General features: G+C 39.6%; 1 long non-coding RNA gene and 1 pseudogene across 4 annotated transcripts in view; one reads left to right on the forward strand and one right to left on the reverse strand.

The window, feature by feature from the left end:
- Positions 1-1,237: 1,237 nt before the first annotated feature.
- On the reverse strand, positions 1,238-3,547 carry LOC130844030 (stabilizer of axonemal microtubules 1-like; annotated as a pseudogene).
- A 90-nt stretch (positions 3,548-3,637) lies between these two features.
- Positions 3,638-27,851, forward strand: part of LOC130844031 (uncharacterized) — a 47,241-nt gene continuing 23,027 nt past the window's right edge. The window contains exons 1-2 of one of the 4 annotated variants that reach the window (XR_009051135.1): positions 3,638-3,760; positions 4,530-4,639. This is a non-coding gene — a long non-coding RNA (uncharacterized LOC130844031). The other 3 variants (XR_009051136.1, XR_009051137.1, XR_009051134.1) reach the window with 3 other exon arrangements.

Consider the following 27,851-nt stretch of genomic DNA (forward strand, 5'->3'; position numbering starts at 1 on the left):
GGGACCAAACAATGAAGGGATTTTGGTGTGTATTAAATATAATGGGAAAATATAAGAACAGGTTTAGCAGGGAGGTGATAGGCTTACACCTGCATTTTAAAAAGATCATCTTGCTCAACGTCACTAATTATTAGAGAAATGCAAATCAAAACTACAGTGAGGTACCACGTCACACCAGTCAGAATGGCCATCATTAAAAAGTCTAGAAATTACAAATGCTGGAGAGGGTGTGGAGAAAAGGGAACCCTCCTACACTGTTGGTGGGAATGTAAATTGGTGCCGCCACTACGGAAAACAGTGTGGAGGTTCCTCAGAAAACTAAAAATAGAATAACCATATGGTCCAGCAATCCCACTCCTGGGCATATATCCGGACAAAACTATAATTCAAAAAGATACATGCACCCCTATGTTCATAGCAGCACACTTCACAATAGCCAAAACCTGGAAACAACCTAAATGTCCATCAGCAGATGAATGGATAAAGAAGATGTGGTATATATGTACAATGGAATACTACTCAGCCATAAAAAAGAACAAAAATATTGCCATTTGCAGCAACATGGATGCAACTAGAGATGATCATACTCACTGAAGTAAGTCAGAAAGAGAAACACAAATAATATGATATCACTTACATGTAGAATCTAAAATATGGCACAAATGAACCTATCTACGGAACAGAAACAGACTCACAGGCATAGAGAACAGACTTGTGGTTGCCAAGAGGGAGGTGGGCAGTGGAGGGCTGGACTGGGAGTTTGGGATTAGCAGATGTAAACTGTTATATATAGGATGGATAAACAACAAGATCCTACTGTATACCACAGGGAATTGTATTCAATATCCTTTGAGAAACCATAATGGAAAACAATATAAAAAAAAGAATGTCTATATGTGTATAACTGAGTCACTCTGCTGTACAACAGAGAGTGGCACAACATTGTAACTCAACCACACTTCAATAAAGAAAAGAAAAGAAAATAAATAAAATAAAAAGGTCATCTTGGCTGGCTAAAGTTAGAAAATAGATCAGAGATGCAAAAGATACAGTAGATTAAAAACATAACCATTAGGAAGCTACTGCATTCCTCTAGGTTCTGGTCACAATGGAAAGCAGATAAACACAAGAGATTTTAGGAGGGTAAAAAAAAATGAATAAAACTTTTTATATTTCGCTTTTTCCTTCTCATTTTTGTCTTTTTAACTTAATTCTCATCTGTTCTCAAGTTGTGACTCAACTAGTTTCTTGCTTCTTAGGTTGGTTCAACTTAAATCCAGTGAATAGTTTAATTTAAAGAGCTGAAAAAAAACTTTATTAAAACCAGAAGAGTGGGAGAGAAAAATAGGTAAAGCAAATAGTTTCTACATATTTACTTAAAGGTTGTTATTCCTTCCGTTTTACCGTGATCTGCTCGAAATTATTCCTCGGGCTTCAGACTCTGAGGTGGAAGAACTGTGCCATATGTAGGATATTTTTCCAAATATTCAGCTGTAGGACAAGACACATCAGAATTTTCATAAATCTTTGTGTTTCCATGTGGGCAATGATGTCACCTATGCAAACATAAAGTCACATAAGCAACTGTATATACACACTGCAGAGAAAAATATGCGATAGAAGGTTGTTTGGACTGATACAGTGAAAGAAATAGGCATTTGAAAAGATTTAGATACACAGTAGGAAAAAAAAAAAAGATTCAAACAGCAAGATGAAAAAGTAGCAGACACAGGTCAAAATTCCCTGAAGGGGGTCTCTTGACAATCTTGATCCTCCTAAAGAGAGGCAATGTATTGAAGTATTAATGAGTTTGTTCTCCTCGTTTTTTCCCCCTCCTTGATTTCAAGCAGGTAGTCAGGACCTTGATATTTCCTTCTTGTAGCGCTTTTGGAAGGGCAGAGGACGCTGCCTGCAGTCAATACATTTTCCTGTGTTTTTAAAAAACAATTCATGAAGAGATGAAATCAGATGTCCTTCGGGAAATGAGGTCCTAAGAGGAAACAGATTGTCTTCGACTGCAAAAAAGGGAAGAGGGGCTGATTCCCAGAGAGAGGAAGGAGGTAGAAAATGAGGGGGGGGGGGAGGAGTTCTTAGAAAAGCATAGGTCTTTGCCCCATTGTATCAGTGTTAAAGGAGGTGGCCAGATCTCAAGAGTTGGCTAAGTGGCACCCTACAATAGTGGCTCCCAGCTTTGCCAAGATTCTTGTGCTTAAAACATAAATTAGAAAGCAGGGTGGAACCACTCTTGAAGGGGTTATGTGAACTTCAGCAAGAGACATATCATGGGAGGCATTACCAATGTTTAAAGCCCAGAGGAGACTCCTCTTGCATTGGCAATGCCTCTGCTCCCTGGACCATTTAACTGCTTGAAGAAAAGGAAGCCTCCAACATAACGAAGATTGAAATTTCCTGACAGCTGGATGGCAAAGGAACTTAGGTTGGATAGAAATTAAGTTAAAGATTAGAAAAAAAAATAAACAGTTTTGATGCACATCAGGGTTTTCAGATATCAGTCAAATTCTCAAATGTCTATTTATCTTCTAATCTACATCTGATTATTAAGTATAAACAACATTTACGACGAAACTAAGGGGAAAACTGCTTTCCATCAAGGTGCAAAATGTTTTCCCTTTGGAGAGGATTGCAATACAACAGGACTGACATAGTCATAACATTAATTTAGCAAATAGTGAGCTAATCTCTGGGTCAACAGGGAAGTGGAGGAAGGAGACGACTGTTTATAGGTGGTGGGAGGTTGTTAGGGAGGACTCACAGACCAATTCTGGGTTTCAGGAGACGACCTACTACCTTTTCAGTGTGTCAAACCCCAAAGGAGCACAGCCTGGACGGGACTGGGCACGGGAATATGGTCAGGCTGGGATGGAAAGCGAGGGGATAGAAGAAAGCGTAACATGGATGGAAAACTCACGGACTTGCACACCATTCTATTCTTCTTCCGTCTCCTTTTATGTATTTACTTTTTTTTTTTTTTTTTTTTTTTTTTTTTTTGGGCACACGGGCTTTGTTGCTCCGCGGCATGTGGGATCTTCCTGGAGCAGGGATCGAACCCGTGTCCCCTGCATTGGCAGGCGGACTCTCAACCACTGCGCCACCTAGGAAGCCCTATGTATTTACTTTTTAAATTTTGTGGGCTTACACTCTCCCAGTGGGATCCGATCTCCCGCTCACCAGCCTGACATCCAGCCGCCGCCACACAGGCGTATATTATCCCCCTGGCCCGACAGCATTTCAGGTTCCGCCCCTGGATAGGAGCCGACAAAGCAGAGCTGTGTAACTGTAGCTGGCGGTGCGCGGCGGGCACTCGTGGACCCGGAGACGTGGGCCGTCGCCGCGCCCGCATCTCCACACCTTCGCGGGGCGGCCCCTCTGAGGGCTCCGTCCCCCGAAGCCCCAGCTCGTCCCGAGCCCCGGCCGCCGCCACACCGGCCGTGTCTTACCCGCAGGTGCAAATCTGACACAGACACCAGGTCCTCATGCTCCGGCTGGCGGGGTCGTCTGGACAGCTCCTGACGCAGCTCCTCGGCGCCCGCCGTAGTCAAGGCAACCAGAGGAGTCCGGGTGACGGACGCATCGCCCTCTTCCGGCGGCGACAGGGATGCGCGCGGGTCAAAGGTCGTGCGTCCCCTGCCCCGCCCCCGGAGCGCGGGCTTCGGGAGACGAGGAGCTGTGGGCGGCTGTGGCCGGCGGGGTGTGGCTGGGCGCTGCGGTCCGCGCGGGGCGGGGCGGGTGGCGGGAGCCGGTGAGTGCGGCCTCGCAGGCGGCGGGGCGTCCTCCTCCGCGAGCTCCAGGGGTGGGGAGGCCCGGGTCGCCGCTGCCCGGGTCGCCGCGGCGTGGGCAGGGGCGGGGCGAGCCCGGGCTGGGAGCTAAGGCGTCGTGTCCGGTCCCACCGGCCGCGTCTCACTGCGCCCCTGAATCCTCACAGAAGAAGGGAGTGATGATGAGGGGAATGTCGAGTTGAGGGCCTGTGTTTCGTTTCCTCAATGTGGAGAGGCATGGAAGACGCTCGCTGCACCTGCTCCAAAAATAAGCACGTGACCCTAAACTGTGTTCGGGCCCTGTGGCAGTCATAAGACTGGGTGTTTCAGCGCCAGTGAAAGCAGGCGGCAGTGATAGCAGGAGGGGCTTGGCAAAAGATCGAGGAGGGGAAGGGAGAGATGTCAGCATCTTCTCTGCCTCCTGCATCATCACTGACTTGGGGAAATAGACCCGGAGTACAGAGTGGGGGCAGAGTTGCAGGTGTCACTGTGCACCCAGCCCCCAGGAGCTTTGTGATTGGTCCCAGCGGGCCAATCCGGAAGGGGGAGGAAACTCCGCGAGTACCATCGTGGTACAGTATTTGCTTACGTGCTGAAATTGGACTTGAGCCTGGGTGGGGCTACCCCTTTGGTAAGCGTTCATTGGGTTCTTCCTTTAAGGAACTGGAGAAGTCTTGTCAGCTCCCAGCATTACAAACGTTTTTCTTCAATGCCCCGATCTCTAGCCATTTGTAATACATGTTTAATTTTTAGTCACAGGAAATAAGTGACCATGGTGCTCGATAGTTTGGATAAGATGATTCAACTGCAGAAAAGCACTGCAGACATCAGGAATATCTGTGTTTTGGCTCATGTTGACCACGGTAAGAACCCTTTCTAAACGGCTTATTTTCAGTAATTAAGGGTGTGTGTCTGTCTCCACATGCGTCAGTGGAGTCAGGCTGTGGATAGTTGAGAGTCATGCTTGCTAAGTTGCAGGTCTTGTTTCCTTTTAAAAGTTTGATGTGGGAGGAACAAAGCTAACTAGTGATTGGCATTCTGCTGTATAGTATGTTCTGTTGTATTTTAAACGGGAAGTTGAGCGTTTGTTAAACTAGGCTTGGCGTAATATCCTCAGAACCTGCGATTCTGTTTAACTCATCAGATATTTACTGAACATCTGCTAAGTTCAAGGTATTTTGCCAGGTGTGCCAGAAGGTAGAGATTTTCACACAGGCCAGCAACCCAGCTGTAGAGGTGATTTGGGGGTTGAGGCAGCACACCATGAGACAGGCAAAAAGTAGACTATAAGGATTGAGAGAGGTGGAGGGTCAAGAACCTAGGAATGGGTTAAGAAAAGGCTTTATAACATTATTAGAGAAGACCTCTGAAGGATGATTCAGGATGGCAGCTGGGGATACACATTTCAAGTGGGAATACTGTCAGCAAGAGGAGAAAGAAATGTGTGTGACCAAAACAGGGGACGTGAGAGGGCCAGGGGTGCATGGTGCTTAGCTTCTGACAGACATTGCTTTCATGCAGCATTGCCTCCTGCTAAGCCTGCTCTTGGTTTCCAACTTCTTAGTTCCCGTAGCCACAGCAAAGTGATAGGAATGGGAATGTGAAAGGACACCTATGTACCATCCCATAGGTGAGGGCGTAAGAGAGGAAAGTGAAAACATAGGCCGGGCCGTATCTTAAAGAGCCCTTCATGCCAGCTAGGCACTAGGAGAAGGGTTAAGTGCCCCAGCTCTGGAATTAGACAACCTGGGTTCAAAACTCCATTTCAAGTTACTTTGCCTTGTTAAGCTTCAGGAGACAGGATCTGTATACTGTGGTAAAAGCTGTACCTACCTTATAGCATTGTGAGGATTCACTGATGATAATGAGAAGCCCTTGACAGGTGCACGCATTATCACCAAGCTGATCATTGACGTTTATTATTAGGTAATAGGAAGCCATTGGGAGAACAGAACAAAGCAGAGAAGTTGTGATCAAGTAGTACAAAGGAAGAGTCGTCTGGTGGAAGTGTCTAGGATGGATTGAAAGGCAGAAAAGAGGTTAGGTGGCTATTGCCATTGGTGTAATAGTAGAAGTGAAGTAGTATGGGAGCTAAAAGGAGAGGTAATGGGTCACTTTGTAGGTGAAGGCAACGGAGAATGAGTTTTGTACACACATCTAGTGAGTAACCCTACCCGATGAGTTTCTATAATTACGCTGCTCACGTTTTGAGGACATAAAGTTTGACAAAAGTTTGCTTTTGCTTTGTGAGTTAAATCATGTGGCAAGTCAGTGGCATGTGTGTGTATAGCAAATTACTTTCAAATTTACTTTTTAAAAGTGTGTTAAGATAGTACTATTCTAGAAAACTTGTGATTCATTTATTCTTTCAACAGATATTCATTGAATGTTTCTTACAGGCCAAGCCTTGTTCTGGTCCTAGAGATACCGTCATGAATAAAGCAAAGTCCCTGCTTTCTTGACACTTGCATTGTGGGGGATATATGCTTGTCATACTTAGAATGTTCTACTCCATTATGGCAGTACATAATATTTACATGGCAAACACGTAGTACAGTATTAAAGGTCCAAATGCGTACTTGAATATACTAAGAATTTCTTTCATTATAAAGTAGATTCCTGGGCTTATGTTTGGATACTAGGTAGCATTGGTCAGTATAGTGTAGCTGATGCTCTCCATTGGCTTGCATACAATAGGAGATATGGGTAGATTTCCTGAATTTGTTTGCCAAATAAGTGTTTTATTTAGACAGTTTAGTTGGCAAAAGCCAGCTAAGGCCATACATTGAAATATGGCAGAAGATAGAGTTCTGTTGCTTTCTGGTGATGTTTTACCCAGTATATCATTCAGAGAAAAAATGATTACTGTGCTATCCTTTTGTCACTCTGGGCTATCAAGAGTTTAAGTTTATAGGTCCAGTCACTCTTACGGATATCAGATGACTGATGTAATAATTACAAGAAACTTGATCAAATTCTTGTAGGACAGATTTTAGTAACTATGTAAAAGTTGTCTATGAGATGTTTTATATTTTGATTATCACAGTGGTTTGTCTTCTCACAGTGGTTTGACTTGAGTCTGTACCTTTTGCTCTGTGTAGATTGTGCCTCAATTAAAAAAAAAAATTCCTGCTGTTAAAAAAAAAGTTGCTTGATAGCTTTTAAAGTGGGATTGAGGGGCTTCCTAGGTGGTGCAGTGGTTGAGAATCCGCCTGCCAATGCAGGGGATACGGGTTTGATCCTTGCTCCAGGAAGATCCCACATGCCGCAGAGCAACTAACCGCAAGTGTCAAAACTATTGAGCCTGCACTTCAGAGCCTGTGCTCCACAACAAGAGAAACCATTGCAGTTAGGAGCCCGCGCACCACAACAAAGAGCAGCCCCCACTCACCGCAACTAAAGAAAGCCTGCGCACAGCAAAAAAGACCCAACACAGCCAATAAAATAAATAAATCAATTAAAAAAAAATAAAGTGAGGTTAATCCACAGAGTTGGAGATACAGATTACAGCACTCTGGAGTGCTAGAATCTGTGTCCTTCCAGATGATGTTTTATTCAGAAGTCCAATTAAAATGTCCGTTGTGTCTTATTTCACTTAGCAGAGGTAAATAGGAAAGATTTGCTAAACCAGTTCTTATGGTTAGATATTAAATTTGTGGATACAAACTACCTACATCCCCCTTTAACAAAAGAAATTGGTTTAAATTCATATTGTTACTTTAACAGGAAAACCTCCTCAGGCTGTCTTATATCTAGCAATGGAATCGTCTCCAGCCGCCTGGGAGGCAATGTATATTACTATATTTGATATATACTTTCATTTTAGTAAGTATTAGCAAATCTACAATGTGATGAACCATTTCTCATGTTCTTAAAGATCTAAAACATATAAAGCATAGTTCATGCCTCTAAGAAGCTGCCAGTCCATTTAGCAAGATAAAATAGATTGGTGAAAAAAAGTTATTTCTCTATTACTCTGTATTACTTTATATTAATATTTTATGAGTGCAAGAATGAGTTTTTGCAACAAGTCAGATGATAACCTGGCATGATTGTGGAAAATTTCACAGGTAGAAGAGATGCTTCACAGTGAGAAATAACATGGATAAAATGAATAAAGGCTGATTTGTGGGTTGTGCTTGATTTGAGGGGAACTTTTGCCTAGAGATTACTGAGAGAGAGAAATGTGCTGGTGGAAAAAATGTATCAGATTACAAAGACCTTGAAGGCTAACTTAAGTACCGAAGGAAGGCTTTTGAAGCCTGAGGGTTCTGATGAAGATTGTGTTATAGGAAATGAAATGAAAGAAACCTTTGTTTCTAGCTGTGAACTGAAAGAACTTGGAATAATTTCTTTGCAGTAGAAAAACAGAGATGTTCCTGCCTTCAGTGAATTTAGGATACAGTCAGCAAGATTGATCAGGTGACTGGTAATATAGAGAAGAAGAGGTGGAGAAGCAAACCTGAATTGAAAAAGCAGACCTAAGAGACTGAAGGAAGAATTGGGCATTTGCGGCAGGTTGGGTGGGAAACTAGCCCAAGATAGTGTCTATAGGAGGCTGACAAAACTGGGTTGAATAAAATACTAAAGTGCTTTTATTTTTGCCACTTGAGAAGTTAGAAAAAGTACAATGACTCTAAAGTCAGTAGATCAAGGAAATAATAAAGCACAAGTTAATGAAGTAGAAAAGATCAATGAAGCCGAAATTTGTTCTTCAAAAGATGAATACACCTAACAAATATGATTCAATAATGGTGGACGTGTCATAAACATACATTGAAAGAGTGAATCCTAATGTAAACTATGGACGTTAATTCATCATAATGTATTGATATTGGTTCATTAAGTATAACGTACCACACTCTACAGTAATATAAGATGTAAATAATAGGGAAACTGTGTGTAGGAGGGGAAGGGATACTTGGAAACCTGTTTACTTTCCAATCAATTTTTCTATAAACTTAAAATTGCTCTAGAAAGATAAAGTCTAATAATTTTTAAAAAGTACTAGCAATGTAGACACTATGATTATGTTGCATTACAACTGAGAAATATCTAGAAATTGATCAAGGAGAAAGGAAAGGAGGAAGAAATAGCTGGTGCTAGGAAAGAAAAATGCCACAGAGATTAAAAAGGTAATAATGGGACATAATGAACAACTTCATGGCAATAAGCCTCAAAATTTAAGAATTTAAAAAAAAAATCCGAGTTTAATATTACATTTTAATTCATTGGGAAATAAGGATGCATGTGTTGCATTTTCACAGTTGAAGTACGTGGACGGCAGAGATGACGAACAGATCCGAGGGAGCACTATGAAATCCAGTGCCATTTCACTACGTTGTGCAAAAGCTACATGTCTGTGTTTTTTTTTTTTTTAATAAATTTATTTATTTATTTTATTGGCTGTGTTGGGTCTTTTTTGCTGTGCGCAGGCTTTCTTTTTAGTTGTGGTGAGTGTGGGCTACGCTCTGCTGTGGTGCACGGGCTCCTCACTGCCGTGGCTTCTCCTGTTGCAGAGCACGGGCTCTAGGTGCATGGGCTTCAGTAGTTGCATCACATGGGCTCAATAGTTGTGGCGCATGGGCTTAATTGCTCCGCGGCATGTGGGATCCTCCCGGAGCAGGGATTGAACCCGTGTGCCCTGCATTATCAGGCGGATTCTTAACCACTGCGCCACCTAGGAAGCCCTACATGTCTGTGTTTTAAAGAACAATGGTTTTGTATCTTTGGTGTCTTCCTTTCTCTTCCTGAATTAATTTCATGCCTCAGGTGTTTTGCTTTACATTCCACACATTTCATTCTGGCCTTTCCAGGTGCTCTATTGTCAGACTGGAGTCAGGCTTTCCAGACGTGGGTACAGATGGGGACCTCTGACTGGCTTGAGGGCAGAAGAACTGGCACTTCACACCTGCCCCTATCCACCCAAGGAATTGTATAGATCTCTTCACAGGGAAGGTCTGCAGTTTTAGGACCTCGCTGCTTCAGCCTGATGGTCCGGTTTCCTCCCTAGGTCCTCGTTCTGTCCCGTGGCCTGTGTATTAGGTCTGGAGTCTTATTTACTTGACTGTGTATTGCCATGATCACTGCAGTTTTTATCCCCAGATCAGGATACCATTTTGACAGTAACACATCTAGGAATTTATCTGACAGAAATAGTCATACAAGCACGTGAGATATATGTTCATTGATATTCACCCAAAAGTTTGTATTAGCGAAAAGAATGCCAACAACCTTAATGTCTGCCTTTGGAAAATAGTTAAGTAAGCTGATACATCCATGCTGTGAAATGGTATGCAGCTGTTCAAACATCTGTTTGATCTATATATAATTATATAGAAAAGAGACAAAAGGCAAGTTGCAGAGTAAATACTTATAAGATGTGAATGTATTTTCGTAATAAGGATATATTAAGTGTGTAGATAAAGATGTTTGGAAGGATGTATACCAAAATCTTAACCATAGTTATGAGGGACTAGATTAAGTGAAACTTACACTTTTCAAAATATTTATTTTGTAGTGTTTGGAAATTTTACACAACATGTGAATTTTTAAAACTAGAAGAAAATAATAAAGATATAATTCATTTCCCTAACGCACTGACCTGTGTTTATCCTTCACAGTGTCACATCTCTGGCACTGCCATCAAGGGTGGTACTTTGTGGGGCGTGACTCTTCTCTTTGAGGTCAGTCTTAAAATGTTTTTGAACTAAACCAGTTTTGAAGCTCCTATGTTCATGAATTCCCAATGTTTAGTATTTAAAGTAATGCCTTCTTTTTTAAAAACTACCTCTCACATTTTAAAGAGTATGTCCTCATTCTGTGATCCAGTGAATGGGTCAGTGGTCAGTTTATTTCTTTTCTTTTCTTTCTTTCTTTTTTCTTTTTTTTTTTTTTTTGTGAACCTAGGGCAATGCTCCAGTCCGCTCTTCTCCTCTGTCTTTTCTCTGATCAGGCTTCATTTGGTGTCTCTGCATCTTCTTTCCCCTTTTGCTACCCAGTTATAGACTTTCCTCATTGTTCAACTTTTGCTTCTGGGTCTTTGTTCCTGTTCATTGTTTTGAGGTTTTCATCCATATTTATGGATTTATATAGCAACTAAACTCAGCTGCATGGAAGGTCTTGATCTTTTCCCTTTGTTCCATTTTTATTCCCATTTGTCTTTCTTATAAATCCATTTGGAAGTACCCCCTACCTCACTCTCCTCAACTGAACTGATTCCATCTTTTTCTGCAATCCAGTTTTCACTTCCTGTTTCTTTAGGTCAGTTTATTTCTTATCTCTCCTTAGTTTTACAGACTTCAAGAGATTTGTAGCCTTCCTTTTTCCGCACTCGTATCATTAGTCTGTTTTCATTTGAAGCTTACTTTAGTGTCAATTTTAGTTGCTCTCTGGACTTTCTCTCTAGTTCCTCAACTCCCTTTTAAAATCCTTTTATTAAGGTTTACTTTCTATACAATGACCTACACCCATTCCATTTTCATCTTTGTAGATTAGTATTGTAGGAAAATGGCTATTGGACCCTGGGAATTGAATGATCTGATCTTTATTTTGTTGACCTGTATGACCTTGGGCAACGTGCTTTCTGACTGTTTTAGGTATACTTTCTTGATTGCACAGAGCAGAGGCTTAAGCTAGCTTGGGGTGGGGTGGGATGGCTTATTGAAAGGGTATGTATGAAGTGATATTGAAGGAGTATTCATGAAAATCAAAACACAGGAGCATAATTGGAGTGAGATCTCAAAGAGATTGAAGGCAGATGTTGATTCTGGATGCAGGATGGCTCTCGAAACCGTCAGTAAAGGTTAATGGAGCTTCCCTTTGGAGCTCCACTGTCATCCTTGGGTTAAGTTCTCTGTTTTGATCTATTTTTTGCCCTGTAAGTCTTGTCTCTGTTTTATAGTGTTTGCCTACCTTTAGTGTCTCCATCTTCATACGTTGCCCTTGCCCTGACCCCTCCTCTCAGTGCCTGCTTTCCCCCTTAGTTCTGTTGCTTAGAACTGCTTTCTCCTGTGGCTGTGAGCACACATGCTCAGAGCAGGAGGTTGCTCAGCTTCTGTTTTGATGCCAGGCCCTTGGCAGAGGTTGCACCTATGCAAAAATGATGCAGTAGAAGAGTAACATTCACAAAACAATATACTTCAGTATAGCTAAAAACACTTCCTTTCAGAAAACTAGTAAAATACACTGACTTTTGACAAGTCTGATTTAGAAATAGACACAAATAAATATCAGAAATAGAATCACAGATATAAAAATACATAAATTATAAGCAGTTACTATGTATAATTTTATAACAAAATTGAAAAATTGAATGCAGTGGATAATTTAAAAATAAAACTCAAACTCCTAAAATAAAAAATAGAAAATATAAATAGACCAACATCCATTGGAAAAGTTGAAAAAGCAGCCAGTTATCTATTAATTGGAAAGTCCTCAACATATTTTTTTATATGAATTCTAACAACCATTGAAGAGAACATGTATTTTCTATGTAACAAACTATTTTAGGGTGTAGAAAGAGATAGAAAACTTTCTGAAAGACTAGTATAATACTGAAATATCAAAGATAGTACAAAGAAGGAAATTATATTTTAATCTAATGAATCGAAGGCTAAAATCCTAAATAAAATATTAAGCAATGAAATCGAGGGGGTTTTGTTTTGTTGTTTTTGTTTGTTTTGTTACTACATCATGACCAAGTGTGGTTTTCCTAGGCATGAAAAAATAGTTTAAACTTCAGTCATTATCAGATGAAAAATTTAGTCATTAACAAACTGAAGAATTGTCTCAAAAGTTGTCATCAAGGCATGTGATGTATTCGGTGTGGAATACCAATAAATTTTTTTTCAGTTCACTAGTACCATAAGGAAAATTTCTTACTGAACATTGTCAGCCAGCATCTTATCAGTGTTAAAACATCTTATTGAAAGAAGGAAGGTATACTAGAAACATATAAAAATACTAAGTATTAAATGAGAATACATAGCCAATGCAATAAGAAAAGAATAATAAGTGATATAAAGACTATAAAGGAAAAGTCAAAAGTATAATCACTTGAGGAAATTATGATCAATCTGAACATTTAAGAAAATCAACTCAAAAACCTTTGATTGAAAGTGAAAGGTGAAATCAGCAGGGTCATATAAATTGAAACATATTCAACATAGTTAATCTAATAGCTGTATATTCAACCCTATGCTTTCCAAACAGAAAACATGTCTTCTTTTTCAAAAAACCCCAGGGGTCAGTTCAAAAATATTGCCATGTACTAGCTCACAAAGAAAAGTCAGTAAATATCCCATAGTAGAGTATATACTACGTTTTTTATCACAATGCAATAAAACTAGAAATATGTAACAAAAAGTAGAAATTAAACAAGTCCAGTCACATGCAAAATGAAAGAAGCCTCTTTCCTAAGCCAATAATTAGTGTATCAAAGATGAAATAAAATCCATGATTGTGGGCAATCTGGAAAATAATGAAAATGAAAAATGAAAAGAATACCTTTTGTTAAAACATACAGCCTAAGCTGTAATTCGAGGAAGCTTCATAAGAAAGAATGAATAGAAAGAAACTAAACAAACATTCAACTCTTGACATTAGAAAAGCAAAATATATCTAAGGAATTCAGAAGAGAAAGTTAATATAAGTGAAAGCAGAATTTTGTTACTTAGAATAGTTACAAACATTTGAAAGGCTTAAATTTAAACCTAGTTATTTGGAAAAAAGCAGCAATAAAATGAATAAAGCTGTGGTTAGACTTAGCAAAAAAGAAATGAGGAATAACACAAAATTAGGAATAACAAAGTAGAATAACAGATAAAAATAATAAAATAATTCTTGGCCAATGGGATTTCTCTCAGTTTGTAATCATGTATGATTCTCCTGTTTAGGAGCTTGTAGGATTAGTTCTAAATCTTTGTAGTGTAGACAGTTGGCCTGGATGTGTTTCTGTGAGTGGTTCTTTTCAGTGATTTTTGCCTGAAATGAACCTCTGCAATCTTTGTGTGGTGATCTGACTTCTGCTCAGAAAAGTTTCCCTCTATACAATTAAAAACACAAGTTATGTCTTAGAACATTGTTCTTTGATCTCCACATGTATTATTTTCTCTCTTGTATGAATTTCCTTATCCTTTTCGTCAACATTCTGGGAAACACTTTAAAATTTGCCTACTCATGGGATTTTTACTTATGAATTTTCTGTTCTGTTTGTTACTGCTTGTACTTAGCTTTTACTTCTCCTGTGGTATTGTAACTGTCCTTACATCTTACTTTAGCTATATCACCTCCCTTCTGGTAAGAGTTTGCTACCTCACCATTCCATTTTTCTCTCTTCTACCATTGTCCATTTGCCTTGAATTTAAATGAGGGAAAACAGGAATCTAACATTTACCTCTTTTGATTTTAGTACATTTTTTAAAAAGCATGCTTTCCTTTGCCTTTTGAGTGGTATATTTGTTTCCCTGCACAAAGCATCTACTTTTGTGACGAGTTTGATGTTTACAAATAATTTGTCTTCCTGTCATGGTTTGGGGAGGGGAAACTAATTAAAATGTAGATATGAGTTAAGAAGAAAAGATTTCTTGAATCCAGATAATACCTAAAGGGCTAAACAACTTTTTTCATGTGGAGAGTTCATTTATATAGCACAGTTCATTCTCATCATCCTAGGAGAGCAGAGCACTGCCATGTAAAGATTAAACCACATTTATGATTTAATATTTGCCAAGGACACCAAAAATATTTTGTTCAAAGTTACATACTTTGTAATTCTTCAGGTTCCATGTTTTTCTCCATTCTCACTCTGTGTAAGGCAGAATTCTTTCGACCTCCGTTCAGTATCCCCTGTGTGTCCCTCATGGACATTCAAGTAAATGTTGTCTCTGGGCATTTGTTTTCAATCAGTGGTTTGTCAGCAAGATTTTAGTGCTTGGGATTTCCTTATACATGCCTTTGTAGAGAAGCCATTTGTGTGATGTCCAAAAAGTGTGTTTGCTGCTTATATGAAATTATGTGCATTAATAAATGAAGCAGAAAGTACATAGAGTGACACTTGATGTATCTGATGTAATTGGGCAATACATGTTAAGGATAAATGTAACTTTCATAGCAGCCTGCTGTCATGGGTAGTGGGCAGGCTTTGAAGCCAGACAAATCTAGGACGTAACAGATGCTTTACCAAGAGACTTTCATAGAGTACTTTCTTTAATCTTCACAACAGCCCTATATCAGTTATAAGTGTTTTCAGATGCAAGGGACATAACACCACACCAACAGTTCTTTAAACAAATAGGACTGGTACAGTAGCTCATTTACACCATCAAAAACATAGGCTCCCTTTCTTCTGTTCTCTGTACTCAGCGTGTTGGCTGTTCCTTTTACTGTTGCAAGATGGTCATTGCAGCTTCAGGTACCACACTGAGGTCCAAAGAGGAAAGAAGGGGAGAAGAAGGACAGGACCACTGATGTCCCAGTAATCAAGAAAGCAGTGTTTGCCCAGAACACCCAGAGCAAATGTCCCCTTACCTGTTATTGACCAGAACTGGGTCACATGGCCACCCAGAATGCAAGGGAGGCTGGGAAGGTGGGAACAGGCATGTCATGTTGAATGATGATTGACCACTTGGGATTCTGTTAGCAAAAAAGAAGGAGGACTTGGATATTGGGGGGTCAATCTTAGTGTCTGACACATATTATTTATACCCATGGGAAAGTTTAGATTGCAACAGGATAAATAACTGGACAAAACCCACTGGGTCTTGGGTGACAGTACATCAACCAACGTCTATTTCACTTTTAAGCCTATGTTCCTGACTATTATCTAGTAAACAAGGGCCATTGTATGAAGGGTATTGTGTAATGTGAATGATATTTGTAATGGTGGTTACACATTGAAGAATACACTTCAGGTTTAAAGTAGTTTCTCATGTTTTTAAAAAGTGAAGTAAAATAGGAATTTTCCTTACTTAACATCCAATGGAATAAATAATTTCCAATAATGTAAGACAAAGATTTGTTGTAGATTTTTCTTGGGGAAAATAAAAGGACTGGAACTTTCTTATAATTTATGTGTATTTGGACACCAAGAAAATGTCTAAAGCTCACAGAAGTGACAGTGTAGATTGGGTTTCAAAGGACGCTCGCAAGATAATGGGGTCTAGGTGTAATTTGGAAATTAAGTTCTATAAGGAAGTGTTGAGCTGCCCTCTTGCTGCAAGCCTCTGAAATCCCTGTCAGCTAAGAGCCAGTTATGGCCATTTCTGAGGTTTTCTGCTTGCCCGATTCACCCCTCGCATCCTTTTCCTGTTTTCCTTTCCTCTGCTCTTCATCTTTCACTTCCTCTTTCCTCACTTGGAAAGAGTGTTGAAACAGCATTTCATTATTTGGCACTTCAAGGCAGTAGTAGTGTCCCCACTTTGGACTGTTTCTGTCCTGGCAGGAGAAATGGTTTCAGTAACATTTTCCATTTCCACGCGTTAGATTTCCTGTGAGGTACGCGGCCAGTTCTGTCCACACGTGTAAGAGAAGGCTGGATGTTGTGCCTCTCTCCTTTTCAGAGCAGTAGTGGCAGTGACCTTGGTTGGAGGATTTTCTCTGAGGTTAGCTTTTAAGATTTCTCCTGGAGGATGAGGAGATTTCTCTTTCCTTTTCAGAATATGCTCATAGATCACAAAATTCAAGGCTTCGCTCTAACTGCTCATGAAGGGCGTTTGTTATTTTTTGTCTACTTCGTGTGAGTTATTGTGATCCAGTTTTGTTTTAATTAAGGCAGACCCACGGCTCCCAAACATCCATTGTTCTCCGTGAGAAGGAGACAAAAGGGGTAGTTTTGCTTGGCTGTTTCAAGGCTGGAGAAGTGGCTCCTATTTCAGACTGTGGGTCATTCTGGATGGACGCGGGCGGCTTGCGGTGGGGCGGCCATCAGCTCTGGCACGCCCAGACTCCCTGGTGCCAGAGTGGCAGCCCTCAGCAAGGGTCTGCTCAGCGTCTTCTGGAGTCTTCTAGGCCTGGAAGGAAGGCCTCATACGACATTCCTCATACGTCATTCCCCTTAAGCAAAACAGGTCTTCTCCTTCCCTAACCTCCTCTCTCATGTCTGAGAACACAAAAGCAAACTCATTCTCCGTTATTGTAAGGGGAGTACTGCATCGGAGTTGTGCTGGACATTTATTCAGTGCCTGCCCTACCGGGCCTTGGGGGATAACAGCACTCTGCTCTCAGAAACTGAGTCAAGGAGGGGAAGAGGCGGGACACGTGAGCTGAGATGGATTGTCCACTCCGGAATTGTTACATCTTCATCATCACTCACATCGTGATTGTGGCTTGCTCACTCACTGTGTACACGCCATGGTGCTGGTTCTTGGGGATACAAACAGTTCTAAAGCACAGTGGACGCTTTTTAAAAAAAAATTTTTTTTTTTAATTTTTTAGTTTTGGCTGTATTGGGTCTTTGTTGCTGCGTGTAGGCTTTCTCTAGTTGTGGTGAGCGGGGCCTACTCTTCGTTGCAGTGCGCAGGCTTCTCAGTGCAGTAGCTTCTATTGTTGTGGAGCATGGGCTCTAGGCACTCGGGCTTCAGTAGTTGTGGCACGTGGCTTAGTAGTTGTGGCTGGCGGGCTCTAGAGTGCCGGCTCAGTAGCTGTGGCACACAGGCCTAGTTGCTCTGCAGCATGTGGGACTTCCCAGACCTGAGATCAAACCCCTTACCCCTTCATTGGCAGACAGATTCTTAACCACTACGCTACCTAGGAAGTCCCAAAGGTGGAGGGTCTTGATGGCCAAGCTGAAGACTTTGGATTTTGTCCTGTGGATAGTAGGAATATACTAAATAGTTTGAACAGGGAGTGGGTGTGACAGATGTGAAATGATGCTTTAAAGCGACACATCTGGCTTAGATGTTTAGGATGAAGAGTGGAGAAGGTAAAAGATGGGAAGATGGAGGTAGACTAGCGATCATAAGAGTGAGGTTTGTGCTTAGTGAGGAAGAGTCCTGAGTTGCAAGCAGAAATAACCAAATTCTCATCCAAGCCCTCTGTCACTGGATTGACTGTGTAGCTTTTCCCCTTGGGCCTTTGTTTTGCCATCTGTAAGAATGATAAGGCTGAAGGTTCCTTTCCAGCTCTAATAGTTTGTGATTCTAGGTCAAAGTTATCGATATTCACTTGTGTTCCTTCATTGTATTCTTGGGAAAGATGTCGAAGCCTTGTTTAGTGTAAAACCAGACTTCTGGAAGCTTTGGTGTAGATGTTTGTATGTTAATTGGGTCCTCCTCTTTCTTGGCCTTCCAAATCCCCATATTTCCACACAGATTTTGAAGCCAGTGGATGATGGATTCAAGCTGAACCAGAATCAGGTATCATCTATTACAAGCCTGAGGATTTTGTTTCTTTATCAATTACAACATATCCGCTAGCTCATCCCAGCTCCACAGAAGACAGAATTAGCTTTCCTTAAGCTTCTGCTTAAAAAGTATGAAAAGAGGATTAATCCTGGCAATAGAGAAACGAGCCAGTTTGCCCGTTCTTGTTGAGAACTGGATAAGATATGTTTCTTTCTCCTTTGTGGGTTTTGTGGCATAGTTTGGTGTCATAACCAGAATCAAGAGCTACTCCAGGGAAGAACAAATCTCAGACAATAAACAAAAGAGAGAAATTCGCCGGTGAGGGCTCTGGCTCACTTCTCTTTCAAAATGGTTCATAGAGAAATTTTTCTGTATTGGAGAAGTTCTTAATTCCTTGATTTATTATGTCAAGACATGACTTTTAATTCAAATATCTTTATTATTGAAAGTATTAACTCTATGCATTTGTTTATTATTTATTTATTTCTGGCTGTATTGAGTCTTCATTGCTGTGTGTGGGCTTTCTCTAGTTGCAGCGAGCATGGGCTACTCTTCGTTGTGTTGCACAGGCTCCTCATTGTAGTGGCTTCTCTTGTTGCAGAGCATCAGCTCTAGAACGCAGGTTTCAGTAGTTGTGGCACACAGGCTTACTTGCTCCACAGCATGCGGGATCTTCCCTGGACCACGGATTGAACCCACGTCCCGTGTGTTGGCAGGTAGATTCTTTACCACTGCACCACGAGGGAAGTCTCTTGTTTGTTTATTAACTAAATTATTAATTCACACCTTCATTTAATAAATACTGTCATTAAGAGCCTCTTGTATGTCAGGTACCATGCTAAGTGCTGGAGATACCCTGGCAGATGAAACCAGATGAAATACCAAATTTTATGGAGCTTACAGTCTAGTTGATGAGACACAGTAATCAGAGAATCACATGGTTTGCTCTCTAATTACACACTTAAGTCAGGTAAGTTTCCTCTGAGGAGGTGAAAATTGAGCTGAGAACTGAAGGACTAAGTTAACTAGGTGAGGTTGGGTTGTTGCTTTGAGTTATTGATGAATATAACTTCAAGATCATTAAAATTTTGGCATTTTATATCATTATGGGAAAAAGGGAAAACTAATATATTGACTTAACCAAGTGTTGGAGGTCATCCAGTAGGTTAGAAGCAGAGTCAAATTTGAAGTGTCCTTGAAATTGAGTCTCAGATGACAGGGAGATGGACATGATTCCTCTTGGAACCTTGTTGGCTGTTGTGAGTTACTATTTGGAAGCTCCTGGTCCAAGTAAGTCAAGCACAAAAGGAGCCACACCAAACATAAGCCTGTGGGTATTTGTGCCCCTCTCAGATGCAGATTTTCCCCAACACGTTTGGGTCCTTTCTAAGAAGGTGAGCAGCTGTGCCAGGAGGTTCACTTGATATGGTGTAGAGATTGGTATGCACAGGAAACTGCATATGGAAACGTCATTCTTTCATGCAGCATCGTTTTTTGTTTTTTTTTTTACATTTAAAGGTTTTTTTAATCTAAAAGATTCTACAATTTTAAAGGTTACTTTCCATTTACAGTTATTACAAAAATTTGGCAATATTCCCCGTGTTATAGAATACATCCTTGCCTATCGTATACCCAATACTTCGTGCCTCCCGCTCCCCCACCCCTATGTTGCTCCTCTGTCCCTCCCTACTGGTAATCACCACTTTGTTCCCTATATCTGTGGCTCTGCTTCTTTTTTGTTACATTCACCAGTTCTATTTTTTAGATTCTGCAGATAAGTGATATCATACAGTAGTTTTCTTTCTCTGTCTGACGTATTTCACTTAGCATAATGCCTTCCAAGTCCATCCACCTTGCTGCAAATGGCAAAATTTCTTTCTTTTTTGTGGCCGAGTAGTGTTCCATTATATGTGTATCTTCTTTATCCATTCATCTGTTGATGGACACTTAGGCTGCTTCCACGTCTTGGCTGTTGTAAGTAATGTGACGCAGAGGTGATATTCTCTCTTTGGGATCACTTTTAGTCTCGATTCACTACCTACTCCTCATTTATCACCGAAGCCTAGGTGTAAGAAATTTGCCTGTGCTGTCCGGGGAAGAAGTGAGAATCTGTCCACGCATCAAGAATCTGCCCCACAACTTTCCTGGGCAAACATCAGCCTAAAATGGGTTTCTCCTTGTAGAATGAGTAAAAGTCAATAATAACATGCCAAATGTGAAAAGATTCAGCCTCATAACACAAAACTATATTCTAAAGTAGGAATACTTAGAAGGTAATTTATTACAAGAAACAAGTCGTTTAAATAATATTTGCTTTAGCTCTTGATGAAATAGGAGAAAATGTTGGGTGTATGAAAACACCAGATGAGATGAAAAAGGGGCTTAAACGTTCAGGAAAGAATGTAAACAGAAGATGATGCAATAGCAGGATTTCGATAGTATTCGCAACAACAGAGAGCAAAATTGACATTGTAGAAAATGGAATCAATGACATAGAATATAAAGAAATAAAACTGCTGTAAAGAAAATGCCCTGTTTTGTTTGTGCTTACTCTCATTTCCATTATTTTTGGTTTATTTCTTTATCATGTTCATATTTTTGGGTACAGCCAAAATTTGGGATATGTTCTTTATTTTTGGCACTTTGCTGTATAGATGATATTTTGCTTGAGTCTGAGTTCATTGTCTGGTGATTTTGAAAGTTTACGTTCTGTTATTAAAAATTCACACTGGATATTTTTAAAGTTAATTAAACACACAATCAAGTCAAATAAGTGATTGATTTAATGTAAGACTGTATTATAAACCCATACATATGTGTGTATGTGTACACACGAGATGAAGCTTCTTGAGGGCGGTAACTAAATTGGACTTGGTGAATGTTGTTGAGTGGGTGAAGGAATTTTAACTTTGCTAAACCTGCCCACACTCTGGCTCACTTTCATGAAAATTCACTGGATCTGAACCTCAACCTATAGCAGTGACCTTTACAAGGCCGTTGGTATCCAACCAGGGAGACTCTCCTACCATTTTTAGTAGAGGAACTAGGATTTTGCTCTCATCTCTTCTAGTCTCGGGGCCACCAGTCTCAGATGTGCACAGTATCTCAGCCTTCTCTCTTTACCCGGGGTGACCACGGGTGGCCCAGAGGGTGCAGACCGCCAGCCAATCCCAGAAGGAGAGGCATGAGATAAAAACAATATGCTGGCTTCTTTCATTGCTTACTTTGGTAGCTGTCACATAATATTTCTTGTAGGAGTTTGTTTCAAGCCTATGCCCCTAAAATGTGGTCTGGGTAATATTCTTGATGAGTTGTTGGCACAAAACCTGTATTTTTCTATTGAAATGGCTAACCATGGGTGGAAGTAAATCACTGAGAAAAGTCAAAGAAGAATTTTTTAAAAACTCGATATCATTAAATGTGAAAGTCTATGCTTATTTCTTCCTTGGAAAGAAAAGTCTACTGTGGATTGTCAAACATGAGTGCTTTGAATATGGTTTGAGGTATGTTGAAATTAAGAGCTTCTTAAGACTAGTTTGCGGTTCTTAATGTAGGGTAAAAAAGTACGTAAAGTAATCTTCATGAACCTGCTTTAAAATGGTAAGAGGCATTATATATATGCAGGGTATTATGTGGGGCGTGAAAGTAAAGCATTTTGCATTGTTAAGACTAGCTGAAGGTTGAGGAGTTTTGATGGTGCTTGGTTGTTAAGTTGGCTTAGAACAGAATTTTTTTTTTCACTTTAACCAGTAGAAGTCATTATGAGAGTAAAGAATCTGTCGCATGGACATGCATCCTTCTAGAAGGGGTTTCTCAACCTGCCACTGTTGACATTTTGGGCCAGATAATTCTTTGTTGTGGGGGGCAGTCCTGTGTAGTGTAGCATGTTTAGCAGCATCCCTGGCCTCTATCCATTAGAGGCTAGTAGCGACCCCCTTGCTCTAGTTGCAACAACCAACAATGTCTCCATCACCAAATGCACCTGGGGGTTACTCCCCAGTGGAGAAATACCCTTCTGTCACCAACCAGTGGTGTTCTTGGCCTTCCCCAGTCAATAGAAATTGATAAGAGGCCAGACAAGGAATTCAGGTGAGGCTTTACTGGGGCCCCTGCAGCCGCAGCAGGGAGCTAGAACAAGTAACAGTTTCCCTTGCTTGCTCCTCTGAAGGGGGGCCGAGCTGGTTCCTTATATGGGGTGAGGGTAGGGGTGTATCCAGGGGTTGGGCTAGAGGGGTGGCTTGGGTGGTTTGCCCCCGCCCCCTTAGGTGGTGCTGAATGCAGGGGGCATGCACAGGACCCTGCTTTTGCTGCTGACAGCCTGTTTTTGCTCCCGGCTCTTCAGATGTGGCCGTTGGGTTTCTCTGGTCTTTTTGTATCTTGTTGTCCATAATTTGCCCCAACTGTATGTGCACACAATTGTCTTTAGTCCCTCATAGATTCGTTTGTACTTTGTTGCTCTAGGAGAACAGAGTCCAGGTCCAAGCATTGCAGCACTGCAGCAAAGGGTCCCAGGTTCCAGGTCCCAGCCTGCCTCATTTCTAGAACATTTGTTGAGATGTGTGAGGCTGGAAGTCAATAATCTGTAGTCCCTGACTGTGGGCCTTGTTCACTCAGCCTTGAGATGCCCTGAGGCAGTTTCTTGGCAAGCATTCACCCGAGAGACTCTGAATTGCTTTGGGTTTTGAAGCCACAGTGGAATGACTTCTTTGGACACAGGGTGGCTTTATTTATTTATCAGAATAATTAACATTAAACAATTGTGTTTTGTTATTTAAAAAATGCAGCAGGACAGAAAACTACAAAGAAAACTGCAAATCACTGTATATTTCACTTTCTAGAAAGAACTAGTGTTCATATTTGGTAAATAGCATTTCTAGACATTTTCACACACATGTACAAATAAGATTTTGGATAGGATAAATAAATTGACATAATTCTATAACAGTGTCATCACATGATGCCTGCCATTTTATATTAAAAATATTTAATTTTTGTGAATTTAATAGATAATAAGGAAATGAAGTGAAACTGAAGGACTTGCCAAACTTCGGATGCATGTTCCTTCACAGAATAATAATAAATATTTCCTCAAAGATATCTCTTAGGATGTGGCAAAGATTAGGAAAAACATTCAGAGGCTGGAGTTACTATGTTTTAAAATTTCATGTTTAAGTTTTAGTCCATATTCCTTGACTTCCTTGTAACTTTCCTTCATTCGTATCATATGCATACTAATTTAATATAATACATGTTGTGTTCTACACCCTTAATTTTCTGTTATTTATTCATGGTTCAGTATTTGAATGGATTAAATAATGTACCTCCATTCCTTTTATGTGACTTCTACAATACTGTTTTTAAAATTTTGAATCATGTCTTGGTTGGTTAGATTTCTTCCTCAATATTTTAAAGAAAGGCTCCATTTCCTGAATGTTTTTTCCTGTATTTGAAAATGTTAGTGTTGCCTTTATTCTTTCTAATTTATTGTGGTAAAATACACATGACATTAAATGTATCATCTTAACCATTTGTAAGTGTACAGTTGAGGCATTAAGTACATTCATATGTTGTGCATCCATCAGCACCATCCCTCTCCAGAAGTTTTTCATCTTTCCAAACTGAAACTGTACCCATTAAAGAATAACTCCCCATTTTCCCTCCCCAAGCTGCTGGCAACCACCATTCTATAGTACTTTCTGCCTCTGTGAATTTGAGTATTGTAACTACCTCACTGTAAGTGGAATCAAACAGTGTTTGTCCTTTTCTTGCCTGGCTTATTTCACTAGTTTAATGGGCTTCAAGGTTCATCCATGTTGTGGCATGTATGAGAATTTCATTCTTTTTTAAGGCTGAATAATATTCCATTGAATGTATATATCACATTTTGTTTATGCATTCATCTGTTGATGGAAATTTGGGTGGTTTCCACCTTTTGGCTATTTTGAATAATGCTGCTATGAATGTGGGTGAACAAATGTCTGAGCTCCTACTTTCAGTTCTTTTGGATATATACCCCAGGATGGAATTGCTGGATCATATGGTAATTCTATTTAATTTTTTTGAGGAAACACCAGACTGTTTTCCACAGGGGCTGCACCATTTCACATTTTCATCAGCAAAGCATAAGGGTTCCAGTGGCTCTACATTTTCCTCGTTTTTTGTTTGTTTGTTTGTTTGTTTTTGATAATAGTCATCCTAATGAGTGCGACCTGTTATTACATTGTGGTTTTCTTAATGATTAGTCACATTGAGCATCTTTTCATGTACTTATTGGTCATCTGTGTATCTTCTTTGGAGAAGTGTCTATTCTGTCCTTTACCCAATTTTTAATTGTTGTGTTTCTTTTTGGTGGTCGACTTATTCTTTATACATTCTGGATATTAACCCCTTATGTGATACATGATTTGTAAATATTTCCTCCTTTTCTGTGGATTATGTTTTCATGTTGTTAATAGCGTCCTTTGATGCACAAAAGTTTTAAATTTTGAAAAAGAGCCTTAATTCTTGAATAGGCCTTGCCTGAGTGTAATACGATATTCTCGGATGGTTCTTTCTCCCTTCCCTTCTTTCCTTCCTTCCTCCCTCCTTCCCTCCTTTTCTTCCTTCCTTTTATTTCTTTTTTCTTTTTTTGTAATTTTTAGGTATTGCTTCCCTGTCTTATGTCATTAAATGTTGCTGTAGAGAGGCAGACTTTTCCCCTGCAAATGTCTTGCTTGCACTACTTGAAAGCCTCAGAAATTCTCCCTCTCCATATCCTCCCAAAAGTGCTTCCTCTTTTGTATTAATTGGAAAAAATATATAAAGAAAAAGAAAAATGCAGGGACTAGTATAACAGACTCATATATACCCCCCATCCAGAATTAACTAAGGCTAATATTTTGTCACATTTGTGTCACAGTACTTTTTTTTTTTACCAGTATTTTACATGTGTATAGGTTTAGAAGTTACTTGGGTTGAGTTCTGAAGGCAGAGCTGAGATGAGAATTCACATCCAAGTGATTTATTCAGGAAGCATCTCTAGTGGAATCTGATTCGGGAGTGGGAGAAGCAAGATAGGAAAGGGGAAAGGGGAAGAGAATAGCCTAGAGAGGTTTTTCAAGTGAAGTCCCAGCCTCTGCCTTATCCTGTGGGGCATGCTGGAGGGTAAATTATTCTGCAGAGTTTGCCTTGCCTCAAGGCTAGGGAGATGTGCCTAAATCTAAATTTTGCAATGTATTAGCATGAAGATATTATCTTTCATCCTCTTAGCATTTTAGTGCTTGCAGAATCTGTAGTGATGTTCCACATTTCATTCTTGGAATGGATATTTTCTCTCTTTTTTCCTTCAGTAGTCTTGCCAAAGAATTTAGCCACTTTATTAGTTTTTATATGAACCAATTTTAAATTTGTTGATCTTTCATATGTTTTTGTTTTCTATTTTATAATTGTTCTTATTTTCATTATTTTTCTCCTACTTTCTTTGAGTTTTGTTTGCTGCCATTTTTCTTTCTTGAAAAAACTGAGATCATTGATTTTTTTCAACTTTCTTCTTTTCAAATGTGTGTACATTTAAAACTACAACTTTTTAAGCACAGCTTTAACTGCTTTCTCTAATCTTTGATATGTAATATATTCATGTTCTTTTGTTAAGAATATTTTCTAATTTTCTTGATGATTTCTTTTTTGATTCATAGATTATTTAAAAGAAACTCTCTTAATGGCAACCTCCAGAATGGGAGAATATATTTGCAAATCATATATCTGATAATAGATCCAAAATATATAAAGAACTCATACAACTTAATATTAAAAAACAAACAACCCAATTAAACATGGGCAGGGGACTCGAATAGACATTTTTCTTAAGACGACATACAGATGGTCAACAGGTATGTGAAAAAGATGCTCAACATCACTAATCATCCGGGAAATGAACATGAAAACCACCATAAGATAATCACCTCACACCTGTCAGATGGCTACTGTCAAAAAAGACAAGAAACAACACGTGTTGGCAAAGATGTGGAGAAAAAGGGATCCTTTGTGCACTGTTGGTGGGAATGTAAGTTGTTGCAGTATATTATGAAAAACAGCATGGAGGTTCCTCAAAAAATGAAAAATATAACTACCATACGATCCAGCAATTCCGCTTCTAAATATTTTTTTCGAAGAAAATGGAAACACTGATTTGAAAAGATATAAGTACTCCTCTGTTCACTGCGGTGCAGTCTGCAATAGCTAAGATATGGAAGCAACCTAAGTGTGTATCAATGGTTGACTAGATAAAGTAGATGTGGTATACATAGACAATGGATTATTATTCAGCCATAAAAAGAACGAAATCTTACCATTGCAAAAACATGGATGGGCCTGGAGGGTATTATGCTAAGTGAAATAAATCAGATGGAGAAAGATAAATACTGTATGATTTATTTCACTTATATGTGGACACTAAAAAACAAAACAAACGAACAAAACAAAACAGAAACAGAGTCATAGACACAGAGAACAAACTGGTGGTTACCAGAGGGGAGAGGGGGAGAGACTGATGAAATAAGTGAAGGGGATTAAGAGGTACAAGCTTCCAGCTATAAGATAAATAAGTCATGGGGATGTAATGTTCGCACGGGGAATGAAACTTTGTACCGTGATGGATGGTACCTGGTCATATTGCTGTGATCATTTCATAATATATGAAAATATTGAATTGCTGTGTTGCATACCTGAAACTAAATTAATGTTGTATGTTAATTAAAACTCTATTAAAAAAAAAACCCAGCTGGGTCTTTTGCAGAAATTGACAAGCTGATCCTAACATTCATCTGGAAATACAAGGGACCTAGAATAGCCAAAACATTCTTGAAAAGGCAGAACAAAGTTGAAGGACTCATTTCCAGATTTCAAAACTTACTGCAAGGGGGAAGCTGGGACGAGGTGAGAGAGTAGCATTGACATGGATACACTACCAAGTGTAAAATGGATAGCTGGTGGGAAGCTGCTGCATACCACAGGAAGATCAGCTTGATGATGGGTGATGACTTAGAGGGGTGGGATAGGGAGAATGGGAGGGAGTTCCAGAAGGGAGGAGGGGATATGGGTATATGTGTGTGAATACAGCTGATTCACTGTGTTGTGCGGCAGAAACTGGCACAACAGTGTAAGGGAATTATACTCCAATAAAGAGCTTAAAAAATAAAATAAAAAAGTAGAATCAGAAGGTAAAATAGGTAACTAATAAGTAACTACTGTATAGCACAGGGAGCTCTTCTCAGTACTCTGTAATGACCTATATGGGAGAAGAATCTAAAAGAGAATGGATATATGTATATATATATATAACTGATTTACTTTGCTGTGCAGCAGAAACTAACACAACATTGTAAAGCAACTGTGCTCCAATAAAATCTTTTTTAAAAAATCAAAAAAAAAAACTTACTGCAAAGCTATAATAATGAAAACAGCGTGATGGTGGCATGAGGATGAACATATAGATCAATGGAATAGGATTGAAAGCTCAGAAATAAGCCCTCATATTATGGTCAATTGATTTTTGATAAGGGTATCAAAACAATTAAATCAGAAAGGATAGTCTTCAGCAAATGGTTTGGCTGCATGACTGTATACCAAAAACCATTGAACTGTGCACTTTAGGTGAACGTTATGATATATGATTATATGTCAATAAATAATAAGTAATAAAAATAATAAAAAAGAATATCTCTTAGTTTCTGATTATTTGGAAATTTAGTTTTTT

The sequence above is a fragment of the Hippopotamus amphibius genome, chromosome 2 (assembly GCF_030028045.1).
Source record: "Hippopotamus amphibius kiboko isolate mHipAmp2 chromosome 2, mHipAmp2.hap2, whole genome shotgun sequence".
In the NCBI taxonomy this organism is placed as follows: Eukaryota; Metazoa; Chordata; class Mammalia; order Artiodactyla; family Hippopotamidae; genus Hippopotamus; species Hippopotamus amphibius.